Source organism: Bos taurus, chromosome 6, assembly GCF_002263795.3.
Source record: "Bos taurus isolate L1 Dominette 01449 registration number 42190680 breed Hereford chromosome 6, ARS-UCD2.0, whole genome shotgun sequence".
Lineage (NCBI taxonomy): Eukaryota > Metazoa > Chordata > Mammalia > Artiodactyla > Bovidae > Bos > Bos taurus.
Window position 1 is genome coordinate 109,446,647 of NC_037333.1, and position 19,051 is coordinate 109,465,697.

A 19,051-nucleotide genomic window follows, 5' to 3' on the forward strand; every position below is an offset into this window, starting at 1 on the left:
ACATGGGAAGGAGGCAGAAAGTTCTTTCCAGAAGAGATGCAGGAATGGTCTCTGTTATCGATATTTACAGGAAATTTCTGAGGCAGGCAAGGTAGCAATTTTAATCCTCATTTTATAGTTGAAGGAAATTTACACCCAGAGCAATTTTACTACTTGCCTAGAATATTCTTACTGGAAAGAGTCACAGCCAAGCCTCAAAGCCAATTTTCCTGACTCCTGCTTCACAGGTTTTTCCACATCCGCAGATGGTGTCTATGGGCTTGGCTTTCACTTTCAAGCTTCAGTGACCCTGGATGATGATCTGGGCATCTGAGCCCAGGCAGAGGTGGAGGGGCCAGACACGGTGTGGGCAGCCCACCCACTCTTGCTGCAGTTCAACGGACCCTCCTGATGCACGTCCTACCCTGGAATTGTGATTTATCCCATAGACAAAGCACAAGGAGCATCCATTATCTGGAGAAGCTCCCAGAAGATAAGGTCCCTCTGCACCCAGCCGATGTGACTGTTTCGCTGACTTGGACAGCATGTTGGAGTCAGAATGGGCAATCCACAGGAAAGAGACCACCAAATGGAAGGACCCAGTGAGTGCAGCCATGGCACAGACTTAACGGTGTGTATCTGTCCCCACTGTGGATTTGATCACCCTACCCCTGCCTTTGACATCAATTTTGGAAACTTTTTTTTAGTTATTTTATACTGCAGGAGCAAACCTTTTATGTGATATCATTGAAACCAATCACTGCTTGACTAATCAGGAAGGTCAGTTAAATTGAAGAATCATGAAACATCATATACGCCTACCTTAAATATTTCAGCTTAGTATAGCATGCATTCATTCAGTCAGGATTTGGCAAAATCTTTGACCTATATACAGGTCTCTGACTGGATTTTCACATTGTATGTTCATTGTAAACCTCATTCCTAAAGACTTCTTTAAGACTTCCAATTTCAGTTTCCTTTAAATGGGATAAGATTTAAAGACATTTCTGAGAGAATAAAAATTTAGATTATTTCTACATAATACTTTTTATTTTCTATTTTTAATGTAATGTTGCCATAAATTAATCTGATATGTATTTTAGTGACTTACCAAACCCATTTTATGCAAAACATTAAATTAACCTGGTTTTAATAGAATTAGACAGAAAAAAATTGTTCTAGGGAAGACCATGTGGGGTGGGATTTATATGCCTTTGAAAGAGTTGGTCTCACCATTTTCCAGCAGAACATGCTTCAGCAAAGTGTTTTATCTTATTAAACTTTAGTTGCTGGTGACAATGACAATGATGAGTAACTATCTTGCAAGGCTATTATGCAGCTTCAGTGAGTTGGTGTTTGTGAAAGAATTTGGATGCTTGCAAGGCCAAAAAATTATAAGAAAATGTGGGAGGAAATGTGCTTCTCAGGCGGTGCTTGTGGTAAAGAATCCTCCTGCCGATTCTGGAGATGCAGGAGACACATGTTTGATCCCTGGGTCAGGAAGATCCTCTGGGTGGGAAATGGTGATCCATTCCAGTATTCTTGCCTGGAAAATTTTTCTGGACAGACAGGCCTGGCAGGCTACAGTCCAAGGAGTAGCAAAGTTGGACACAACTGAGTGAGTGAGTGAGTATACACATGCATGAAATGAGATGGGGAAAAAAAGGACAATACAGGAAGCAGCAAATAGGGCATGAGAAAGATGGCTGTCTCTCTCTGCATTCATTCTTGCCATCAGGTAGGTCAGAGTTACAGACCTGGAAATCACTAAATAGCCATATAATTAGTGCATGCTGAATACCAGTGAGTGTTGTATAGCGTTTATGCCTGAAACGTTAATAAGGGACACATTTTGGACCACTGGAGAGAGTAAGGTCAGTGTGCTTTGCCAGGAAACAAGTGTTACACCAGGAAGAAGAATCAGGGTTGTAGATTGAATTAAAAAAAAAAATAGTGGAGACTTTCTAAAAGAGAAGATCCATAACTCTGGCCATGAAGCATGATAGATATGGCTGAGTTTTGGGGATGGATGGGTGGTACTTCCAGCAATAATAAGCATGCCAAACAAGGAAACTGTACCACATGCCTCATGGAGAACCATCAAACAAAATCATGATAGCGCTCCTGAGAGCTTTTGCTATTCCCTCATCTTTCTGTGCAGTTAGCCTTTGATTTAATCTCTTTATCCCCCCAGCTCTCCACGGGGTGTAAACAAACACAAGTCTGATTCACAGGGCTGTTTGTTTTTCCAGCACAAGCAATTGCTGTGGAGAATAAAATGAATTCAGAAACACTTATAGAACTGGAAAGAGGTGTCATTGGTATTTTCAAGTGTTCATGCAAATTACCAAGGGCCTAATTCATCCCATGGTCCTTTTCTCAAAAGCACAGCTTGATATCAAAGAGGAAAAATAAATGTGCCTGAAAAAAGCCAGTGTCCGCTCTTGCTGTCTAGCTGGAGAGATCTAGAAAAAAAGAGAAGAAATATTCCCAGATCTCCCTGTTAATCCTGTATCTCAGGCTTTTGACCCAGGGGGAGCAGCTTCTTGATAAACAAGATCACTTTTTAAATAAGCAGAAAGGAAATATTTCTTCAGAGATTGTTCTGACAGGTTCCAGGTCTTGAGGAGCTGAGTCATTTTTCCTGTTCAAAACTCACTGATAGATTTAAATTAGGCACAGTAGAAACTCGAGTCTACAAAAGTTGTGCAATTCACAGAACACACATTTGGAGACTTCAGCATCCATGTCTCTTGGTTTATACCACACATGATGTTTTTGTTGTTGTTGTTGTTCAGTCACTAAGGTGTGTCCGACTCTTTTCGACCCCATGGACTACAACACTAAGGGCTTATATGTAATCCTCATAAAAAATAAGCCAACAGCTCCATTATAATCTACACTCACACGTACGTGAGATGGAGGTGCAGTGGTCATCGCAGACCTTCTGGCTTTAGAGCAGAAGCTGTTGAAAGCTGTTTCTCCTAACACTTTCCTCCTAGATACCCTGGGGTGATGATGGTGAAAAGTCCCCATAAAAAGCCCTTCATCCCACCAGGTCAAGAGAGGGCAGTGCTTGAGCACAGGTACCAGTCTGTGCGGAGATCTTCCCCGAGCTCACCCTGACCGGCCTCATGAGCGCATGAGGGTGCCGGGCATCCATCCAGACCCTTGGCTGTCAAGCCGCCTGGTGCCTCCACGGACCCTGAGATCAGGACCATTCACACAGGCTGCTGGCACTCAGGCCTTCCTTGGTCACTTGTCTTGAGCCCCATGACTTCTTCTCCTTGAGCTCTCTCTCTCCCTGCTTTCTTCCCGCGTCTACTTGGCTGCCCTCTGCCCTCTTGGCTTTGTTTTCCGCTCCAGCTGCTCTGGCTCTTTCTCTGGCTGAGCCTGACTGCACACAGCCAGCCCACTCCCTGATCCTTCTGTCCCTGGCAGCTTCAGACAAAACTCCCGCTTGACCAAACTCCAACCCCCAGCGCCCACGTGGCCCCTAAGGCGGGATTCCTCCAGTGCTTTTCACATGGCTGAGCAGGTAAATCGTGTGGTGGGTTATACAGCTCTAGCTCCAGAGTGGGAGACGGGGGTTAGAAAGCCTTTGGTATCAGACTTGGGCTGATCTCCCAGCCTCACCTGTCACCACTCCTTGGTTCCCCCACAACTCCTATTCTCCCTTGTCTGAGGGACTTCGCACATGAGATTCCCCCTTCCTGGGAGACTCCTCACCCCCACCCTCCACCACTGACTCCAGCTCATTCTTTGGGCTTCAGTTTGACGTCACCCCCCTGGGGATCCTGCATTGCTGTGTCCCCCAACCCTGGCCTGAATCACGTAGGTGCCGTTTCTTCCTTCTCCTTTGTCACCCAGCACCTCTCCATCACCTCCATGAGGGCTGCGTGCCTCACTGCGCAGCACAGTTTAGAGAACTTTGTAAGAATTCTCAAAACTGATTCTCCCCCACAACCGAGACAGATACCATTTTTAAATATTTTAATTTCTTTATACAATTATTAAAGGTTATATTCCATTTACAGTTATCACGAAATATTGGCTGTATTCCCAGTGTTGTAGAATACATCTTTGTAGCCTATCTTCCACCCAATCGTTTGGACCTCCCACTCCACTCCAAACCAACCAGTAACCCATTTGTTCTCTATATATCTGATAACCACACACTGGTAATTAGTTTGCTCACTATATCTGTGAGTCTGCTTCACCTTTAATGATTGATTTACCATGTTTATATACGTGTGTAAGGCTACACAGGCAGTTAGGTGCCGTCAGCGGTCGAACCCAGGCCGTCTTGCCCTGGAGCCTCTTGCTGTCGTTATTCTTACCTTCCTCTTCTGTGTGGCATTTCTCACACCACATGGCACTGTCTGATCACCCCTGTTTCATTCACAGCTGCATCCTAGCATGAAGTATATATCCTGATGAAAAATAAGCTCAATTAATACTTTTTTTGTGCAATGCGTACCTGAATTCTGGTTATAGATATTTTGTGTCTCACAAATTCAAATAACACATTCCTGATTCTTGATCTGATGAGATCAAATGTGACAGAAAAACAAAGACGACCAGCTGACGGGTGTGTGGTCTTTGGTCCCTTAACGATCTCTATGTTAATCAATCTTATTTGATAGGAACAATTGCAGCCAAAAGGAAAGTGTTGTCTGTCTCAGCCCCACATTTTACTCAGTCAGATGGAGGCGGACCATTTAAAATGACTTGTACAAGGTCATGCACGGAGCTGGTGACAAACAGGAAGCCAGGTTGGCTGACCTCCAGTCCTGTGTCCTTTCTCTGCACCTGGTCAAACAGAAACTCCTATCACACGAAGGTGAGCAGGTAAAACAAGCACCAAATATGCAACTGGTTTGATTCTGACTGCAAATAACACCAACGGGCCCCTGGCTCCAGCACTCCCTGGGACGGTGATCAGCCCAGAGTCAACACAGGGCATCTGATAGGGAGGCACGATTGGGCCAAGAAGGGCTTAGACTCTGCAAAGCTCTAAGAGTGTTTTGCTTACAGTTCAGTCTTTATTGCTGTGTGAACTTGAGTGCATTCTTTTACTTCTCTGGTCTCCAGTCCCTTCTATAGTATGACTCAGTGTTTTGAACTGAATGTTTGCACCCCCCTTAAATTCCATGTTGGAACTCTAACCTGGAATGTGATGATATTTGGAGTAGGCCTTTGGGAGGTAGTTGGGTTTATGAGGTCCTAAGTGTAGGAAACCCTGTGAAGGAATTTAGTTGTTAAGTCACTAAGCCATGTCAGAGGACGTCCCTGGTGGCTCAGACAGTAAAGCGTCTTCCTACAATGTGGGAGACCCGGATTCGATCCCTGGGTCAGGAAGATCCCCTGGAGAAGGAAATGGCAGCCCACTCCAGTATTCTCGGCTAGAAAATCCCACGGACAGAGGAGCCTGGTAAGCTATAGTCCATGGGGTTGCAAGGAGTCGGACACAACTGAGTGACTTCACTTCACTTAAAGCCATGTCAGAGTCTTTGTGACTTCTTGGACTGCAGCATGCCAGGCTCCTCTGTCTTCCACTATCTCCTGGAGTTTGCTCAAATTCATGTCCATTGAGTCAGTGATGCCATCCAATAACCTCACCCCCTTCTCCTGCCATCAGTCTTTCCAGTATTAGGATCTTTTCCACATCAGGTGGCCAAAGTATTGGAGCTTCAGCTTTAGAAACACTCCTTCCAATGAAAACCCTTCCAGGGTTGATTTCCTTTACAGTTGACTGGTTTGATCTCCCTGCTATCCAAGGGACTCTCAAAAGTTTTCTCCAGCACCACATTTCAAAAACATCAACTCTTCGGCACTCAGCCTTCTTTATAGTCCAACTCTCACATCTATACGTGACTTCTGGAAAACAATAGCTTTGACTATTGGATCTTTGTCAGCAAAGTGATGTCTCTGTTTTTTTAATATGCTTTCTAGTTTTGTGACCCACTCCAGTATTCTTGCCTGGAGAATTCTATACACAGAGGAAGTTTGCAGGCTACAGTCCATGGGGATGCAAAGAGTCAGACACAACTGGGTGACTATCGCTTCACTTCACCAGATTTGTCATAGTTTTCCTTCCAAGAAGCAAGCATCTTTTGATTTCATGTCTTCAGTCACTCTACACAGTGATTTTGGAGCTACTCCCCCCCCAAAAATTGTCATTGCTTCCACGTTTTTTCCTTCTATTCACCATGAAGTGATCAGACCAGAGCCATGAACTTAGTGTGTGTGTGTGTGTGTGTGTTTTAATGTTGTATTTTAAGCCAACTTTTTCACTCTACTCTTTCATCTTCATCAAGAGGCTCTTTAGGTCGTTTTCACTTTCTGCCATTAGAGTGGTATCATCTGCCTATCTGAGATTGCTGATATTTCTCCCAACTGTCTTGATTCCAGCTTGTGATTCATCCACCCCAGCTTTTTGCATGATGTACTCTGCATAGTAGTTAAATAAGCAGGGTGACAATATACAGCCTTGTCATACTCCTTTCTGAGTTTTGAACCAGTCAATTGTTCCTCATCTGGTTCTACTTGTTGTTTCTTGACCACAAACATATTTCTCAGGAGACAGGTAAGATGGTCTTGTATTCTGTTTAATAATTGTCTGCAGTCGAAGGCTTTATCATAATCAATGAAGCAGAAGTAGATGCTTTTCTTGAACTCTTTTATTTTCTCCATGACCCAATGAATGTTGACAATTTGAAGTCTGGGTCCTATGCCTTTTCTGAACCAAGTTTGTACATCTGGAAGTTCTTGGTTCACTATTGCTGAAGTATAACTTGAAGGATTTTGAGCATAACCCTGATATTGTTAATAATAGCATGTAGAAGGAGTGCAATTGTACAGTAGTTTGAACATTTTGAGGCATTGAATTTCTTTGGAATCGGAAAGAAAACTGACCTTCAGTCTTGTGGCCCCTGCTGAGTTTTCCAAATTTGCTGACATATTGAGTGCAGCACTTTTACAGCATCACTTTTCAGGATTTTTAAGTAGCTCAGATGGAATTCCTTCGCCTGCACTAGCTTTGTTTGTAGTAATGCTTCCTAAGGCCCACTTGATGTCACACTCCAGGATGTCTGGCTCTAGGTGAGTGACCACACCATCATGGTTATCTGGGTCATTAAGACCTTTTTCGTATAGTTCTGCATGGTCTTGCCACCCATTCTTAATCTCTTCTGGTTCTCTAAGATCCTTGTGGTTTCTGTCCTTTGTTGTGCCCATCTTTGCATGAAATGTTTCCTTGATGTCTCCAATTTTCTTGAAGAGTTCTCTAGTTTTCCCCATTCTATAGTTTTTCTCCATTTCTTTGCACTGTTCACTTAAGAAGGCTTTCTTAATTCTCTTTGCTATTGTCTGGAACTCTGCATGAGTTGGCCACTGATCATGGCACCATCTATTTAACTAGAAACCAATTACAACTCCTTTCTTCCTAGAAAACTGAGCTCTTATAAAGAGAAGCATATCAGTGAGCTTACCAATATTTTTTTATGCTCATAAATATATTTTCATCTGACTTTGGCACCAAAGGTATTTTGAAAAGGCATTTTTTTTCAGGGAAGTCAGAAGTTTTTCCCAGATCTCCTAATACCGTAGTGTTTACCACACTAGCTCTTCCTGTAAGGATGTTGAATTTTATTTTTGTCCCAAACATATATATTACATTACACATTTAGGGGGTGATATATAGAACTGGGTGTATATTCAAAGGTTATTAGCCAGGGAGTTGAGAAAAAAGCGATATCATGCCAATAATTACAAGAGTAGGTACCAGAATTGAGGAATTTCTCTGTGCCAGATGAATTATACACATCTTTCTAATAAGCCTTTCCTGAAATGTGCTCTGAGGACTATTACTATTAATTACTGAATACTACTATGTAGTCTTTTCCCTTAGAGAGTAGATCTTATAGAGAACACTCTGCATATAATTCACAAGGATTACTTGTTCCCTCCTCCTGCCAGAGCACTTAACAAGCTCCAGTCTTCACTGTTGGCACCTGCTGGGATTCCTAGAGGTAAAACCCTAGAGGGAAATTGTGTATTCCCTCCTAAATCTGTGTTCCCTCAAGAGTTTCTTCCTCATCCTAATTCATACTTATGCCCTAGAAATTAGTCACAATCACTCCTTAAGATTCCTCACCAGCTTATGGTCCCAGTGGCTTTGCTTCAGATACGCAGATCTCAGCTGTAAACCTTTGGATTCAACTGTCTCACCAGACTCGGAGGTAGTAGTGTGTTCTCTGACCTCAGTTCAATGATGGATTCAAGAAAAGTCCTTGATGTTCAATTTGTTCAGTTCTTCTTGTTGTAAGGATGGAAGTAGGGATTTTCAAAGCTCTTTACATGTTGGACTTGAAGTCAAATATTATTTCCTTAAATTTTCAATATTTTCACTAAATACAGAATTTAGGGCTTTTTAGTTCTTTCAGTATTTTATGTATGGCACTCCATTACCTTCCTGTTTACACAATTTATAGTAAGTCTGCTACAAGTCTTACAAATGCTTCTCTCTCAGTAATCTCTCTTACATCTTTTTCTGACTCCTAGATTTTTCTTTTTGTCTTTAGATGTAAATGGTATTATTATGATAGAGTTATGTGTAGTTTCACTGATATTTATTCTACTTTATGTTCTCTGATCTTGGATTTATGGTCTGGTATCTCTTCTTAACTTTGGAAAATTCACTGTCATTATTTCTTCAAGCATTTCTTCTCTTCTTCATATTTATTCATATTTATTCCAATTCAATATATCTCAGAGATCATTTGATATTGTCTCTCATAGACATCATATTGAAAAGCAGAGACATTACTTTGTCAATAAAGGTCCGTCTAGTCAAGGCTATGGTTTTTCTAGTGGTCATGTATGGATGTGAGAGTTGGACTGTGAAGAAAGCTGAGTGCTGAAGAATTGATGCTTTTGAACTGTGGTGTTGGAGAAGACTCTTGAGAGTCCCTTGGACTGCAAGGAGATCCAACCAGTCCATCCTAAAGAAAATCAGTCCTGAATATTGATTGGAAGGACTGATGCTGAAGCTGAAACTCCAATCCTTTGGCCACCTGATATGAAGAGCTGACTCATTTGAAAAGACCCTGATGCTGGGAAAGATGGAGGGCAGGAGGAGAAGGGGATGACAGAGGATGAGATGGTTGAACGGCATCATCAACCCAATGGATGTGGGTTTGAGTGGACTCCGGGATTTGGTGATGGACAGGGAGGCCTGGCATGCTGTGGTTCATGGGGTCACAAAGAGTCAAACAGGACTGAGTGACTGAACTGAACTGAGCTGTCTGATGCTCTGTCCTTTTTTTTTTTTTTTTTTTTCACTCTTTATTTTTCCTCTTTGCATTTCAGTTTGGGTGATTTCTATTAATCTGTTTTAAGATCACCGATTCTTTGCTCAGTTGAGCCAAGTCTATTAGTAAGCCCAGTGACAGTATACTCCATACTTAGTATAGTGTTTTTTTTTTTCCCTTATGGATTCTATATCTAATAACGTTACTTATCTGATCTTGTATTTTGTCCTCTAATTTTTTCCAGTAGAAGCTTTAACATGTTAATCATAATTATTTAAAGTATTTTGTCCGTTAATTCTAATATCTATGAATATGTGAGTCTGGTTTTGATACTTGCTCTCAGACTGTGTTCATTCAGCTTCTGTTTATGAGTCATACTTACTGTTTTGTTAAAACCTTGGCATGTTGTGTAGGGTAGTAGGTACTAACATCAATAATATTTATGCTAGGAGATAATCATACCTTTTTTCCCCTCAGCTCTTTAATGTGGTGACTTGTGCTATTCTATTCAGGTTGCAGAGAGTCAGACACTGTTGAAGCAGCTTGCACACGCTCACACTCAGAATTTCAATTGGGTTTGAAGCTTTCTCACCATCTGGATCACCTGGTAAAGAACCTGCCTGCCAGTGCAGGAGACATAAGAGACTCGGGTTCCATCTCTGGGCTGGGAAGATCGACTGGAGAAGGGCATGGCAACCCACTCCAGTATTCTTGCCTGGGAAATCCCATGGACAGAGAAGCCAGTCTATGCGATCGCAAAGAGTCAGACACAAATGAAGCAATTAAACCCACACGTGCCTCTGGGTCTTTCAATGACTCTACTCTCCAGAGAAAATCTGTCTCTTGCAGTGGTCCTTGCTGCATTCCAATGTTATTTCTACCCAGTGCTTGTTGGTTTGAGGTAGAGGCATCTGGGGACATTCTCTGATGTTTTAAGCCTTAGGCACTGTGAAACTGTGCCTTGTGGGTTTGGATTCTACATGGGTCTCTTTCCTCTTCTAGATGTAATACTGGGTCTTGCATTTATTCTTTGTCATTTCTCAAGGATGGGATTTTATTTCACTATTTCCTTCCCCTCCAGCTTCAGGGGGTTTCAATCGATGCACTCAGGCTTAAGTTTGGTTGCTTTTCTTTATGTAAGTTAAGTGTTTTAAGTTGAGACAGTGGATTTGGGACTGGGCGCAGTGTCAGCAGTAACTCATATTCCTCTCTCCTAGACAGGACCATGGAGAAAGTTTTCTTGGGATTCCCCTGTGTGTTCTTGTGAGCACCTGTTAGAAAAGCCTGGGAGAATGCATTAATATCTCTATGTCCTTGGCCCATAGTAACTTCACACTCTCTCTCACAGTAATATACACAACCTTTAGCTATTTATTAAAATTAGCTAGTGGACTTTTTTTTTTTTTTTTGTCAATCTATGCTGCATTCCCCTGGTAGCTCCATTGGTAAAGAATCTACCTGCAATGCAGGAGACCCTGGTTTGATTCCTGGGTGGAGAAGATTCTCTGGAGAAGGGAAAGGCTACCCAACTCCAGTATTCTGGCCTGGAGAATTCCATGGCCTGTATAGTCCATGGGGTCACAGAGTCAGACACGACTGAGCAACTTTCACTTTCTTTCATACAGCATTCACTGGCAATGTGCCACAAAAGTAAATGCTTAAGTACTGCTTTTAATTACTGATGTGTCTCTCCATCAGGAAAAGTTCAAGAAAGTGTTAGTTGCTTAGTCATGCCCAGCTCTTTGCAACCCCATGGACGGTAGCCCACCAGGCTCCTCTGTCCATGAATTCCTCTGGGCAAGAATACTGGAGTGGGAAGCCATTTCCTTCTCTAGGGGATCTTCCCGACCCAGGGCTTGAATCCTGGTCTCCTGTATTTCAGACAGATTCTTTACCATCTGAGACACCAGGGAAGTCCTATATCTCTCCATATTTTAGGTTAATTATTTGTCCTTCTCACCTAAATTAAAAAAAGAAAAAAAAAACCCAAAAAACTGTTTTCCCAGCAGATTTTCTTGTTACAAGGGTTGGAAAGGTGCTCATTCTAGTTATCTATGAACTGAATTTCTGGCCACTCACATTCAGTTTTTCACCCTAAAGTTTGACATTTCTTTATTCAATCTGCTAGATTTTATTTCCTTGCCCATATAATGACTAGCAGTTCCCTTAATCCAGACTCCTTGGTGCTTACATGCCTCAGCTATTCCCAAACCAGAATAAAAACTCTCAGACTTCCTGAAGATAATTTTTTTTTTACATCTATTTTTTCCCCATGATATTTCCATCATTCATCTTGCTTCCTGGGTTAAAAATTTATAATTTAATGAATTTTGTGTACCTACAATCTTAAAAGAATGAATACAAAGCAGAGCATAGAAATCATAAATTAAGTTGACAAAGTTCTCTCTTCTGTGGAGGCCACATTCCAATCAATAATATAATGTATGCATATACCTGAGATAGGTAACTCAGTGTATAAGGCACAAATCAGAGAAACAAAGAATGTTACAAGAACACAGTTTTATGTGTGTAACAAAACATGTGCTTTAAAAACTGTATGTGCACATTTGCATTTTAAATATTTATACAAATTCACCATGACCATGTAATACTAATGTCAAATGAATTAATATGGAACATAATGTATCTATTTTAAGCTTTTATTTATTTACATTTTTTAGATGTGTGATTATATAGCTGGGATTTTTCCCATTTGTTCCATGGAAGGTGCTAGTGAGGGTATGTAAAACTTCACACAGAGGCAAATCCCCACCAGTAACAAACTGAGCATGCTACGCTTACAGGAAAGGTTTTGAAATATAGCTCTGATTATGTAAGAGAACTCTGGAGCAGACGGGAAACTCAAAAGACAGTGCACTTTGAAAGACTAGTGTGAAAGTGCATCCCAGAATACTTGTATTTCCTATGAGGGTGCAAGTGAGATAGGAGGAGGAAAGTGTGAGGGTAGTAGATTGGTTATGTTTAATGCCTAAGCACAAACTTTCGATTTTCTAAAGAAATCCTTCTAAAGATGGAAGAAGATTTCTGGCAATTTTGGACATAATGGAAAGACTATTCTTGAAGATGCATGCTAGAGCCAGGCTGGAAATATTGTTGGCAGCAAAAATGATACAACAATAGCTTCTGAAGGTTCAGAATGTAGCAGCACCAAGTTCTGCACACCTTGTACATGACTATCAAGCAGTCTCAGAATAAGTCTGTGAATACATATTGCATTCAGAGTTATGATTAAACCTGGAGAAAAAGAGAGAGAAAGTGGTTCAAGGAAGGGCTCAAAGCAGCTGCCACTACATTAAAGCATGGTGATAAAGTGAAAGTGAAAGTCACTCAGTCATGACCGAATCTTTGCGACCCCTGGACCATACAGTCCATGGGATTCTCCAGGCCAGAATACTGGAGTGGGTAACCTTTCCCTTCTCCAGGGGATCTTTCCAACTCAGGGATCGAACCCAGGTCTCCTGCATTACAGGTGGATTCTTTACCAACTAAGCTATTAGGGCTCAAAATTAATATCACATGTTAAATCTCCTTTTTGAGTATATTGTTATATTATCTTGTACAATTCTCTATATGTTTAGATTTTTTTAAATAATAAAAATATGGACAATCCAGGTTTATTTCCAGTTTCTGATTCTACTTATATATGGAGGAGAGGTTCTCTGTTGAACTATGACTTGACATGATGAAAACACATGCTCACACAAGCATATATGCAAACAAGAGAATGATTAGATTAACTATTTAATCTATTACCAATGATGTAGCCAAACAGGGCAGAAACAGATGTAGCACTAAATCAGCATGGCTTTCCTTGGTTCCCCCAAATTCCTGTGGGGGTCACAAAGTTGTGTCACTCTTGCAAGGATAAGTATTACAGGAAGTGTAAAGTTCAATTTTCACTCTATCTTTTCTGTTTTGTACACGACCTTATGTCATGCTTCTATAAATGCTTCCATTAATACTGTGTGCGCTGCTTTATAAGAGACATTCTCTAATGTTGAATGTTATTCTTTCTAAAACCAAATTCTGAGTCTGCAGGTTTGCATACTTACTTGGGGAGAAAACTGGGTCAGCAACTGATATCCCAGAATTATTGTGCCACCTGATTTCTAGCAGGTTGGAAGCTAGCAGCCTTTTAAAATGTAGGTTAACAGAAAAAGTGGTAGATCCCCCCCATGAAGAATATTAAATGAGAAATTAGGTAAATGGTGGAACTATTTAAGAAGAAAAAGAAAACTATTGGAAGAGTAGGTTTAGGAAAGGGAGAACTTAAGAACTGTGTTTTGATTGTATGTATGAAAAGGCTTCTTGACTTCCAAAGGGAGATTCCAAGCGCACAGTTAGATACATTCACTGGCTATGTGGAACCAAATACTACTGGTTCAAGAGAATCAGTGTCACAGTTGTGGCTGAAAATTGGTCATGCGTTAGGAGAATCTGCACCATAAAAATTATTAAATGCTACAAATCTTTTTTTTTTTTTTTTCTTTTACAGAGCCCATAGGAATACAAGGTACAGAGAGCTGCAATGAAGTACAGCAAGGATGTCAGATTGAAGACTGAGATTTAATAGTCATCTGTTTATAGACAGTATTTATATTGGATGAGGTTACCTTGGGAGGAAAGGTGGAGAAGAAATAAAGTCCAGGAACTAACATCTGGGTCCCTCCAGAGTTCAGAAGTTGGAATGATCAGCAGTGGGAGTCATTGAAGTAAGAAGAGAACCAGGAGAACATGCTAAGTGAAAAGGTTGTTTCAAGAAAGAGAGACCAAACAGTTCTGTTCAATCACAGTAAGGGAAGGATTAAGTAAAACAATGGTTAAACATTAACAGTTCATTTTGGCAACGTGGAATTATTGGTGATAGTGATTACTTGTCACAGGGGTGGAAAGGGTGGTGATCTTATTGGAATATGTTTAGAAGAGAATAATGGCTTTGTTTTTTCTCAATTCACTTAACTACTTCCAACTTTTCTCCTAAAGCATAGGATTTTCTAGGCTCTTTCAATAATTAATTAGTTAATTAATTTTCTATTTATTTTCCTTATTTTATTCATTGTGCTTTGCACTTTTCTTTAAATCATTTTCACTTAATAATGTAGGAAGATGATATTAGTAAAGCATGGCACATTTAAGCAATATAAGCTATTCCCTAAGTCCTATGGGAAGAACAGCCAAGCTAGTCTTTAGCACATGGCTTCCTCCAACCTAGATTTGCAAACAATGTGAATGCATTCAGGCGTGACAATTTTGTTAAAGTGGGTGTTCAATTTGGATGATTTTAATAAAATATTTTTGCAAATTGCTCCAGCAAATATTTGGATAGTGGAAGCTCAGATAATGAGAGAGACATGCAAAACAAATGAGAATAATCATAAAGAATGTTTCATGTTCAAAAAAAAAATTATGTGGAGTAAAGGCAAGACAATGTAGTGGCAGTACAGCCTAGGTTTCAAAAATCTGACTTTGAAGTTTGGTTCTGCAACTCAATGCCTGGTACTACTACCTGTGTGACCTCGGCTAGCAGGTAAGCTACTCTAAGTTTTAATTTTCTCTACTGCAAAATGGGGTTATCATAATAATATCTCAGGATTGTCAGGTGGCTTGAAAGGGATGGTATACAGAAAGGGTTTAGTGTAATACACAGCAGCTAATAGATATCCTCTGCTGCTGCTGCTTCTAAGTCGTTTCAGTCGTGTCCGACTCTTGTGACCCCATAGACGGCAGCCCACCAGGCTCTGCCGTCCCTGGGATTCTCCAGGCAAGAACACTGGAGTGGGTTGCCATTTCCTTCTCCAATGCATGAAAGTGAAAAGTCAAATTGAAGTCACTCAGTCGTGTCCGACTCTTAGCGACACCATGAATGCAGCGTACCAGGCTCCTCCGTACATGGGATTTTCCAGGCAAGAGTACTGGAGTGGGGTGTCATTGCCTTCTCCGAGATATCCTCTAAATGGTAGCTAAAATAAAACAGAAGAGAGCATTAGCAGAGATGATCTTTTGACATGCATGCATGCATGCTAAGTTGCTTCAGTCGTCTCCAACTCTTTATGATCCAATGAACCATAGCTAGGCAGGTTCCTCTGACTGGGATTCTCCAGGCAAGAATTCTGGAGTGGGTTGTCATGCCTTCTTCCAGGGGATCTTCACCTCCCAGGGACTGAATCTGCATCTCCTGCATCCCTATTACTGCTCATGCTTAGATGCATGGTAAGAAATACTGGAGCCCCCAGCTCTCTTTTTCTCTAATTTTCTATTATCTTACCGTGTAGACACAGAAATAGTCAAGACTGGCTAAACTGGAAAGCAGAAACAAGCAGAGAAATAGTGCCTTAAATGTTTGGGTCAAGTACTTTGGCTCAGGACAGTATTTACTTAATATATGAACAGATTATAAACTGACAAAGCCAAGGAGCTCTCCAATCCCAACCTATTCAGTATCATTATCTTGAACTCAGGAACCACCATTTCATCTAAAATACACTGAGGTTATCTAGTTCAGTTCCCTTATTCTACAACAAAGCCGCTGAGGCTTAGAAGGAAAATGACTCAGAAAGACTCCTAAGCCAGCTTCTTTTGTTTAAACCAGATAATCTATGTGGCCTGCTCTGTGTAGTTCAAGAAAAAGGATGAAGTTACTTGAATCTCTCACTCTGAAGGACATTTATTTCTTTTAATATATAGAAGCTCAAACACATTATAGTACTTATCTAGATCCAAGTCCTTATTTTTCAGAGGAAGAAATGAATGCATGTAGAGGAGAAATGGATTGCCCCAAGGTCAGCTAACGATACAGCTGAGCTTGGAATCTATGTTTCCTGACTTACAAACCATTTCTCGGTCCACTAAAATAGAACACTCAGAGGATGCTAAGACTCCAAAGGACATGTAATTGAATTCTGAGATGCTGTCAAATATTAAGAATGAATAGTTGCAAGCTCTTCATTTAACAATAGCCAAGACACTCATCTTGCCTTTCCACTGAAAAATATCAAGTGAGGGACTAGTTTTGCAAACTTTTCTTCTAAGAGACAAACTCCACAGGCACATGGTCTTTTCTTTTTTTCTCAGTGAGTTGAGTTCATGCATAGAGCTTCCATTAAGTTTCCAGTAATCTTTTTCTGTTAATTTCATGAAGAATAGTGTCTGTTTTATCTGGAAATATCCTCATCTTCTAGGATACTTTGCTAATTCTTACCAATTCTGAAGAGTACAATTTTGGTTGTGTGAATGAGATTCACTGATAATTAGGTTGTGTGTGTGTGTTAGTCACTTAGTCATGTCTGACTCTTTGCAACCCCATGAATTGTAGCCTGCCAGGCTCCTCTGTCCAGGGGATTCTCCGGGCAAGAATACTGGAGTGGGTTGCCATGCTCTCCTCCAGGGAATCTTCCTGACCGAGGGATTGAACCCACATCTTTTATGTCTCCTGAATTGGCAGGTGGATTCTTTACTACTAGGGCCAACAGGAAACACATACTAATGTACTAATTAGTGAGTATTAGTGTAGAGTGTGGAGAAGGCAATGGCACCCCACTCCAATCCTCTTTGTTGCCTGGAAAATCCCATGGACGGAGAAGCCTGGTAGGCTGCAGTCCATGGGGTCACTAGGAGTTGGACATGACTGAGCGACTTCACTTTCACTTTTCACTTTCATGCACTGCAGAAGGAAATGGCAACCCACTCCAGTGTTCTTGCCTGAAGAATCCCAGAGATGGGAGAGCATGGTGGTCTGCCATCTATGGGGCTGCACAGAGTCAGACACAACTGAAGCGACTTAGCAGCAGCAGCAGCAGCACAGCAGTGTATAGTGAGTACATACTACCCATGAAGTAGCTTAGTGTTATTGGAAAGTATACTTGGATTAGTTGTACACTATAAAAATAAAATTAAAAAATATATTTGTTTTATTGTTTAGTTGCAATGTCATGTCTGACTCTTTGTGACCCCATGGAAAGTCATCCACCAGGCTCCTCTGTCCATGGGATTCTCCAGGCAAAACTACTGGAGTGGGTTGCCATTTCCTTCTCCAGAGGATCTTCCCAACCCAAAAATCAAACTCATGTCTCCTGGACTGTCAAGTGGATTCTTTATATATATATATATATATATATATATATATATATATATTATTTATTTTAATTGGAGGCTAATTACTTTACAATATTATAGTAGTTTTGCCATATATTGACATGGACCCACAGGTGTACATGTGTTCCCCATGCTGAACCCCCTCCCACCACCCTCCCCACCCCATCCCTCTGGATCATCCTAGTGCACTAGCCCCAAGCACCCTGTATCATGCATCAAACCTGGACTGGTGATTCGTTTCACGTATGGTAATATACATGTTTCAATGCCATTCTTGCAAATCATCCCACCCTCGCCCTCTCCCACAGAGTCCAAAAGACTGCTCTATATATCTGTGTCTCTTTTGCTCTCTTGCAAGTGAGGTTATTGTTACCACCTTTCTAAATTGCATATATATGCATTCAGTCAGTTCAGTCGCTCAGTTGAGTCCGACTCTTTGCGACCCCGTGATCGCAGCATACCTGGCCTCCATATCGATCACCAACTCCTGGAGTTCACTCACACTCATGTTCATTGAGTCAGTGATGCCATCCAGCCATCTCATCCTCTGTCGTCTCCTTCTCCCCCTGCCCCCAATCCCTTCCAGCATCAGGGTCTTTTCCAATGAGTCAGCTCTTCACATGAGGTGGCCAAAGTACTGGAGTTTCAGCTTTAGCATCATTCCTTCCAAAGAAATCCCAGGGCTGATCTCCTTCACAATGGACTGGTTGGTCTCCCTGCAGTCCAAGAGACTCTCAAGAGTCTTCTCCAACACCACAGTTCAAAAGCATCAATTCTTTGGCCCTCAGCTTTCTTCACAGTCCAACTCTCACATCCATACATGACCACTGGAAAAACCATAGCCTTGACTAGACAGACCTTTGTTGGCAAAGTAATATCTCTGCTTTTCAATGTACTATCTAGGTTGGTCATAACTTTCCTTCCAAGGAGTATGTGTCTTTTAATTTCATGGCTGCAATCACCATCTGCAGTAATTTTGGAGCCCCAAAAAATAAAGTCTGACACTGTTTCCACTGTTTCCCCCTCTATTTCCCATGAACTGATGGGACCAGATGCCATGATCTTAGTTTTCTGAATGTTGAGCTTTAAGCCAACTTTTTCACTCTCCTCTTTCATTTTCATCAAGAGGCTTTTTAGTTCCTCTTCACTTTTTGCCATAAGAGTGGTGTCATCTGCATATCTGAGGTTCTTGATATTTCTTCTGGCAATCTTGATTCCAGCTTGTGCTTCCTCCAGCCCAGCATTTCTCATGATGTACTCTGCATATAAGTAAAGTAAGGAAGGTGACAATATACAGCCTTGACGAACTCCTTTTCCTATTTGGAACCAGTCTGTTGTTCCATGTCCAGTTCTAACTGTTGCTTCCTGACCTGCATACAAATTTCTCAAGAGGCAGATCAGGTGGTCTGGTATTCCCATCTCTTTCAGAATTTTCCACAGTTTACTGTGATCCACACAGTCAAAGACTTTGGCATAGTCAATAAAGCAGAAGTAGATGTTTTTCTGGAACTCTCTTGCTTTTTTGATGTTCTAGCAGATGTTGGCAATTTGATCTCTTGTTCCTCTGCCTTTTCTAAAAGCAGCTTGAACATCTGGAAATTCATGGTTCATGTACTGCTGAAGCGTGACTTGGAGAATTTTGAGCC

General features: G+C 41.2%; 1 long non-coding RNA gene across 1 annotated transcript in view; it reads left to right on the forward strand.

Moving 5' to 3' along the window:
* The first annotated feature begins 520 nt into the window (after positions 1 to 520).
* LOC112447126 (uncharacterized) overlaps positions 521 to 19,051 on the forward strand; it is a 45,741-nt gene continuing 27,210 nt past the window's right edge. Inside the window, exons 1-2 of the long non-coding RNA XR_003035222.2 lie at positions 521 to 610; positions 13,810 to 14,026. This is a non-coding gene — a long non-coding RNA (uncharacterized lncRNA). The remainder of the gene's footprint in view (positions 611 to 13,809; positions 14,027 to 19,051) is intronic.